The sequence below is a fragment of the Coturnix japonica genome, chromosome 3 (genome assembly GCF_054131305.1).
Source record: "Coturnix japonica strain WE chromosome 3, WE-NBRP24, whole genome shotgun sequence".
Classification (NCBI taxonomy): Eukaryota; Metazoa; Chordata; class Aves; order Galliformes; family Phasianidae; genus Coturnix; species Coturnix japonica.
The window spans coordinates 32,339,169-32,347,613 of record NC_140665.1 but is presented as its reverse complement, the minus strand read 5'-3'; the positions used below and the strand labels follow the sequence as shown (position 1 = coordinate 32,347,613).

The 8,445-nt window shown below is 38.6% G+C and overlaps 1 long non-coding RNA gene across 2 annotated transcripts in view; it reads right to left on the bottom strand.

The window, feature by feature from the left end:
- Nucleotides 1–801: 801 nt before the first annotated feature.
- The window catches only part of LOC107311348 (uncharacterized), a 32,013-nt gene continuing 24,369 nt past the window's right edge, over nt 802–8,445 (bottom strand). Inside the window, exons 4-6 of one of the 2 annotated variants that reach the window (XR_014943893.1) lie at nt 6,026–6,209; nt 5,424–5,562; nt 802–1,489 (exon numbers count right to left, since the gene is read on the bottom strand). This is a non-coding gene — a long non-coding RNA (uncharacterized LOC107311348). Of the gene's footprint in view, nt 1,490–5,423; nt 5,563–6,025; nt 6,210–8,445 lie in introns of those variants that run through there. The other variant, XR_014943894.1, reaches the window with a different exon arrangement.

The following is an 8,445-nucleotide window of genomic DNA, read 5'->3' as shown; positions in this document are numbered from 1 at the left end:
GTTGTCTTTAGGCTCTCCAAAATTTAAACATAGAAGATAATCTGTGGACTGTGCTGCACTTATTTTATGTAAAAACCATGAACACTTCTGAATCTCTGCTATTAATAATATTAAATCCAGCTCCCCAGTGTAAAAATTATCCATTCTTTCCTTTGTATTTCCTTAATTATGCTGTCTTAATTCTCCATTCATTTACTTTAAGCCAATCAAGCTCCCAGTGAAGATAATAGTATAATCAACCACTTCAAACATTCCAGGTTTCTGACCAGCAGAATAATTTACAACACAAAAACAATCTTCATTTTTATGTCACAGAGACTCTGTCTACTGAGTTCTCCTTTTTGCAGAAGGAGAATTAAGTTAAGAACAGGCATGTGATCACACACAGCTGTTTCTTCAGCTGCAGAGAAACTGAACAGGAATAGTCTCTACAGAGAAGCCTACCAGCTAGGGCAGGGGAGAGACTGTAAGCAGTGGTCCACCAGTGTCACATAATCTGAGTTCCCTGCTATGTGCATATGTATAATATTGTTAAAAGGGCAGGGCAATGAATGGCACTTTGCTGTGATGAAATGTATAGTATATGGCAAGCTAGTATTTCCTTGGTGAATTGTGTGCAGTAAGCAGACTGTTCATGACAGCTTTTTGAGTTGTTATTCAATAATGGTGATTTTATCATGATGCGTTTGCTCCTGCTGGATATTATTATGCGATGCTGTTGCACAGTTACTATTATTCAGTTGCCGCTTACAGAGAAGATCAAAGGTTGCAAGCTCAGTAGAGAAAAATTGTTGCCTTACTTTTCAGGTTTATTTCTGTATTTACAACATCTCTGAGTTTAATATCTCATACAGATTTAATCTCTCATCCTCTTTCTAAGTGAGAGATGAAAGTTCAGGAGAAGGATAAGCAGAGTTGTAACAAGGCATCATAGTGCATGAGAACTCCCTCTGAGGGTTTTTAGTTTCCCTCTATTTTACCAGTCTCTACCTTTTCCAGCCCCTTGATGTTAACCCAGCCATCCCCCATCTTAGGCAGCTATACATATATAGTTTCATTTAGCATGTTCTCCAAGGAACCTGGCCACCTTGGCTACTAATCCTTGCTAGAAGCTGTTGGCAGGTAGAAGGGCTAAAGAAACACACAGGAGGAGGGCAGAGCAGGAAGTGAGATTTTGAGATATTATTTCTGAATCTTTGTCTTTACAGATTCCTACCCCGGAACTGCTGCTGTGTTGCATCATCCATTCAGAGAGTGATAAACTAAACAAGAGATATTCAGTTTATACCTGTCTCCCTTGTTAGTTGGTAGTTACCATGGCCACAGTGATAAGGTCATACTTGATTCGAACCAGTCCATCCATTTGGTGCCCTGGATGTGTTTCTGGACACTCAACAAAGGGAGGACTATGAAAACAGGTGTGGGAGTTCTCCATATAAGATGGTGTTCAAAGGCATCCAGTGGTGCCAGGAGCTTCACAGACTTTGTGCTGTTAATCAGAAAAAGATTAATGTCCTTAGTCTTAGTGGACTTTTTCAATGTAGTAATTTTCTGCCTGAATATATTAGTTAAAAGTAGTCAGATTCTAAAGTTCTGATGCTGTCATAAATGATTTTTGTCCATCTGCAGTGAAAAAGCCTTGGTGCTTGCATAAACAAAACCTAAAGGAGTCCAGGAGAATACATTAGGTATTCAAAAACAAATGTGTCCAATAGGCCATACCATAAAACAGAGTAAATCTGGCATATATTTTTTTTCTTTCCTTCACTGTCAGTGCCTTTTGAAGCAATTGCAACCTGCAGCTGTTTAATCTGATCTTAACTGGGAAGCCATTCTTCTTTTGTCCAGAACACAAAAGATAACAGCTAAGATGCCAGTTAGTTAATTGCCACTCTTGTTTTCAACAGATGCTCTCCCTCAGTCATTCCTACTTTTCCCCCTGTGAACTGCGGTGACTATGTTGGAGAACAGGAAATTGTCCAATGCAAATCTAGGCTTGCAAGCTGACAGGAAGGAGGGAAGCAATGTCTCAGCGACCTCAGCAACTTCTGTCATCTGTTGGAGAATTCCCTGAGCCCTGGGAGGGCTCCTTCATTGCTTTCATCTCCTGAAAGGGTGTGTTTGAGAGCAACAGTGCCAAATACAGACCATTCCCAGTTTCCCAGAAGGGTGTATCTGACTTTCTGCTATAGAAGAGGAACACAAAGTAAAATGGAGAATAATGAAAATGAGGATCAAACCTGCATCTTGCTTCCTCCTATAAGCATCTGGATGTCCACATACATTTTCAGATTCATGTCCCTTTATTTTTTTAGTTGAGAGTTTATTTCTAACAGAATGAAGTTCCAATCCTATTAATACTGATGAGTCTGACCAACCTTAAATATACACAGTCCTGATAGGCATTTTTAAAGGCGGGTCTTTGCAATCCATTACTCTTCTTTTTTCTTTTTTTTCATATATAATATATGTGATTGTTACAGTGTTTCCTATTCAGGAATTGAATACTTTTTTTTTTTTTTTCCCTGCTTGATCACTGTTGACTTTTGTTAGTGTAAATACAAAAAATAACAGTAATAATAATAATAATTCTTATTTGAATAAAACACTGCACAGGATACATTGGTTCTTTTACTCTGTCACTGAAGCCTGTAATGCAAATATGTCTCCATCTTTGGAAAATCTATGAAAACACATAATGGAATCTCTGAGTGATTTCCTCCATTGATTTCTTTTTCTTTTACTTCTTGCATATTCATACATATTTCTGTAACACTGCCACACTACCACACTTAAGAGCAAATTACTGAAATAATTAAATAAACAAAAGAGATTCATATGCATAGAAGTTTCCCTTAGAGCAGAGCTGTACGATATCAGTTAACCTAGGTGCTGTGTTTCAATGCTCAGGTCACTACTGCCTTTTGGTAAATTATGCTATGGTTGTCACATTTTTCCTGGCAGCAACTTCCAGTTGCTGTACTTTGGGGAATTAAGTTACAGCAATGAAAACATGATGTGTCTGGTTCCGTGGCATGCCAAGGGAAATGAGATCATAGTTCAGCTGATGAATTTGTCCATGGGAATTCAGTGGGCACCTTCTGGGAACAAAAATTGCTAAGGTGTGCATTACTACAGGCAGAAAAGTGAATGTATACCTATAAGGGAACAGTAGCAAGGGAGTGAATTCTGTTACAGAAAGGCACTAATTATGAAGATCCTTCGGGCTGCTATTTTGACTTATTTTGTCTCCACTTGTTAGAAAGAAGGCTTTACATTTTGCCTTCTAGTTCTTTAAGTGCAAACCAAAAGTCTCTGAGGAGTACTCTCTTCGGAAGGCTTTTTATGGTACTCCAAAGTAATGTTAGGGTGGAGTCTCTGCTTAAAAACTGGTCTGACACAAAACCCACAACAGGCATGTTTCTGAAAGATGTACTTTTTAGCTCTGGAATGTGCTAAGATTTTCACATACAGTATTGATTTTAATCAAAAGTATTGAGTTGTGTATCAAAAGGATAACAAGAACTTATGACACTTTGTGGCAAGAGTCACTATCCTAAATACGTGACCACTGACTTCAGGAAGGTCCAGACTACAAGGATTGTTGAGGTTGCAACTAGATTAAAAACTGAGCTGCAGCGCTCAGAGCACTCAGTATTTTGTGTGATTATCTACTACGTAAAGTTGCCAGCCTCCAAAAGGCTTACTCTGAAATCCTTAGAGGAATGCTGTTATGGAGATTTGCTCCTTCTCTGATGATTATTCATCTTGAGAGGGAGAAAAAAAAAACGGAGTTGGGTACAACAACTGTCACGCTGTGAGAGCATGGAAAGTTGTGAAAGGTGTGTCCAGGACATCCCTCCCACCACTCCCAAAAGAGCAAAAGGCAGGGAAAAATGTAATCTCAGTTTTCACAGGATGGTGAGAATATGAAATGCAACTTCCTTGATTTGAACTGCCAAGGCCATGGCACTATGGTGAGTGAGTGAACAACTGGTACAGGCAAGAGGGCAAAACGCCAAGCAACACTGATGGAGAGCAGTGATAGGCAGTTTCGGAGAGGCGCTCTGGAGGAGTGTTAAATACTTTAAGAGCATAGTCCAGGTTTAAAAAATAAAATAAAATAAAATAAAATAAAATAAAATAAAATAAAATAAAATAAAATAAAATAAAATAAAATAAAATAAAATATATATAAAACATTGGTGCCTAAAGTGTGGAACTTAGAAAAGAAACGTTGAGTAGGGTTTTTGAAATTCAAGGGGTGAATTTGAAGGTGGGGGATGGGGAAGATACTACTTCAAGCTTTACTTAAACTTGTATGACTTTGCCAGATTTTCCTAATTCCCAGAGGTTTTGCAGCAAGCCTGCCATGATTATCTCAGTGCACAGAAACATGCAAAGGAATGCCAAAATGATCCTGAGTTTGAGATCTGAAGGGGAATGGTGAAGATGTCAACAGCAATGGGCAGAGGAGGAAGAGTGGCAAGTTCAAATGAAAGAATTACCTGTGATCTTTTTGAGCTTCAGGTGACAAGGATTTGTCCTGAATACATCAAACTGTCAATTCAACTCACAAAATAGTATAGAAATGGTCAGGGCAGGGAGGTGAAAATGTTCAGCCTGGGAATAATAGCAGAAAACAAGAGGAAAAAAATAAATGCGTGCAGGGAATAGAATGTATGTGGTGGCTTTGAGAGAGAGCCGTGAAGGTAGGAACTCTTTTGAAGAGCAGTGAAGAAGGTAAACAGTGAGCCACAAGGGGGTACTACCACAAAAGCCTTGCAAGAAGAGTGATCAGGGGTATCGGGTTAGACAGGAAGGTCAAAGAGGACACAGAGATCCCCATGTTAGCCAGAAAGAGGTCACTTGAGACCTTGGTGAGCTAGTTTGAATGGGGAGGACTGGAGCCAGATTGCAGTGAGTCAGAGGAAAGGAAATCAATGCAGTGGTCGTAAACAGGCCTTTCAAGTCACTGAGAAGTGAAAGGGAGAAGGGAGGGCTGTGAGAGAAAGAAATGCTGACCTATTTGCACTGGAAGTTCACAAACAATGTGCTACTTATCCCTTTCCCTTCCTCAATGTATGAATTACCTTTTTTTCTTTCTTTTTTTTGTTTCTTTTTTTTTTTTCTTCCCCTATTTCTTATGTATTTTGTTATTTTCATTTTCAAGATCAGAGAAGTTTCCAGACCTCACAGTCTTAACAGTCAGCCATTAATACATCTCAGGCACCTACTCAAGGAAGCATATATGTACAGCAGTCTGTACAAATTTCTGTCTCTTACATTTATTAATCAATCTTCATCTAACCACAGAGCTTCATTTGTTTTCTGCATGATCACTGCTCGCATGATGTCTGGGACCAGAATTCATTGGTGCCAATCTAAAATTAAATTTTGTTTTAAAACCCTCAAAATCTTACAGGCATTAAATGAGTGATTGTGCTATAGAATATTCCGTAGGCAAGCCTGGTTTATTTGGTTGTTTCTCCAAAAAACGTATATCCTTTTCAAGACACATGTTTGTCCCACCAATCATGGCTTTTGCCAACCTGGCAGCATCTGAAAAATGTAAAAAAAGGTTTTGATTAAAACTCAATTAATGATGATTTAGCCATATAATTCTCTCTGTAATGAAAAGGTAGTTCACAACAAGAAACATTTTAGAAATGTAAAGGACTGTAGACTGATGATATTTCTGATCAGAGGCACTGCCTTTAGGGTCAGCAAGAATTATGCTGGGAAGAAAACCAGTGGTGGGGTTAAGGATTTTCATAAAGCATTTGAAGGAAGTACTTCTGGCTGATTTTAAGACCATCGTTTTCAAGTGCCACCTTTTGTTCATGATGCTTTGATTTTGCAGTGTGAACATCTCAGAAAGAAAAGACCCTCTGAATCACTGCTTCCTTTGTAAAACACAGATAAAGTAACACATCCTGCAGCCCTGCAGTCAGGCACTACAGGTCACTGATGACCCATAGTGTCTATCTGGGTGGCCTACGAAAAGTTTTAATCATGGGTATACCTTACAGATCTTGCTGATGGATAAGTAGACAGAGATTGCAGAGCTGTTCTGAGATGTGCCTTGCCAATGACTGCACCGTGACTTTTCAGCACCAACGTCCCTGTGGCAGGATCAGGCTGCTCCCAGCTCAGGTACAGCTTGGTTTGCAGCCCTCTGTTTGCTGTACCATCTGTAAAGCTGGCCCCTTTATAAAGAAAGAAGAGCAGGTTATAATGCATCTTTAAAATGAAAACCATTTTCAGAATATTCAACTTCACTTTTCTCTCATCCAGAGCAATACTGCAGTATATCTGGCTTGATTTTTTCTCCATATTATATTTAAATCAATAATTTCATCCATGTTAAATGAATACCATCTACATCAGATTTAATTGTGAGATATAAATAAATAATCTAAGGGATTTAGCCCATTTTCAAACAGTGAATTACTCTCACTTCAAATTTTGCAAACGTGTTTTTGATTTGTAGATTTGCATGCAATATATGACCAAATACATCTCTAGTTAGGCTCTGCTTTGAAGCTCCCTTCAGAGACTATTAATGTAGTTGGTCACCTACTGTTTAGTGAGAATGCCCCCTAGAATTAACTCAAGTTTAGAGTTTAAAAAGCAAGAAGTTATAGCCTTTAATAACCTGTGAATAATCCTGATGGCACACACATACTCAGCTCATCTACATTTGAATACAAAGTTTTGGAATAAGACATCTGCTATATTCCTTGCAGTGCAAGCACACTGAATGAGACAGACCTTAAAGCTCTGAAGTGGGACAATAATTCTGGGCTACATTCCCATATGAATTACACTGCTGTAATGTTATTATGGGCAAGGTAAATATGGCAGTGCTTCATGCCAGGAAAGCAGCTCACAGTCTCCGTACATGCCCAGCTGGATGCCATCTTCGCACTCCATGTGGCTGTCACACAGTAACCAGCCTTTCTTGGCAGTATTTCCATCCTCCCCCAGAAAAATAAATGCATTGGAAAGGTTGTTATTCTCCCTTTCAAATTCATTTTGATCACATACAGGGCTAAGCAGGGAGAGACTGGGTGTCATGCTCATGTAATGGGATTGCTCCACAACTGCTTTGCATCCCTGGAGTCATAAGAGTATGGCATTCCACAGCTTTCTCTGGGTTACACTCAGATGCAGCTTTTACATTTAATGGCATTTTAGAATATATGCATTATATACAATGTTCTTTCCTTCTCTGTCTTCAATACTCCCTTGGGAACCAAACTCATTAATAGTAAGTATATCTCAAGTGAACACATAAGATTTCAAGAATTATTTATAGAATACCTGCCAGTGACATTTATGCCCAGTCTTTGTCCCTGGTGTATGTTATGTGTGAGATTCAGATTTTTACCTCAGACAGTTGTGGGTGTGGGAGTTTTTTTAGGTATTTCTTACTAAACTATGCAGTCTAATGTGAAGGTTTTACAAGCTCACAGGTGCTATAGGTATTGCCAGGAAGCTTAACTAATATGAAGTATCTGAATAAAATAGTCATAACTTTCCAAGCTTTCAGATTATTTCACATTTTTCTAGCTCCTACCTGATAGGAGCTATCATCCAAATATTTTCTAGGGAGTTGTGCAAGATTTTTACACAACTACACACTTGAAAGCCGCTAGAAATACTGCAATCTTGTGATGTTTCTTGGCTTTATCATAGCACCATCAATACAACATCAACTTCTAAACTGAACTAGACAAATGTGTTTAAAAACTGTTTGGATGTGGTACTCAGGGACATGATTTAGCAGAGGGTTGTTAGTTAGGGTAGTATGGTTGGGTCATGGTTGGACTCAGTGATCCTTAAGGTCTTTTCCAACCTGAGTGATTCTATGAAGGATCCCTATTTTCTTTCCTTACTTGACTACTAAGAAGCTGTAAAATCTTGAGATTCAGTGACATTACCTCTCTGAAAAAAAGGAAGAAATAAATGGAAGAAACACATTTATTCGGCACATTACACGCAAAAGAAGAGCCTTTGCTATTCTAATTCATTACATAATTGCAATTATCAAAGTAAAATTTCTTGCCCTCACCTTCCCATTAATAATAACAACAACAACAACAACAACAATAATAATAAAAAGAATACTTTTATCCAATTCTGTTTAACAGAAGTCTAACAGCATGTGATCTCTCAGCAATCAGAGTTCTCCATTAATAGTGCTTTAGGATACTGTAGCTATGTGGCATGATCTCAAATTCTTTGTACTAACAGATAGTACCAGCAGAAGTCAGTGGTCATTTTGATGAGCACATATTGAAGAGCCCTTTTAATCAGCATAAGGAGCAATGTGGCTATGTGGGGCAGGTTGTTCTGCTATTGTGGTTGGCAGCTGGAGGAGGTTAGATAAGAGAACATAGTTGAATCATCTCTCTATATCACACATGGTGTAAAAATGCA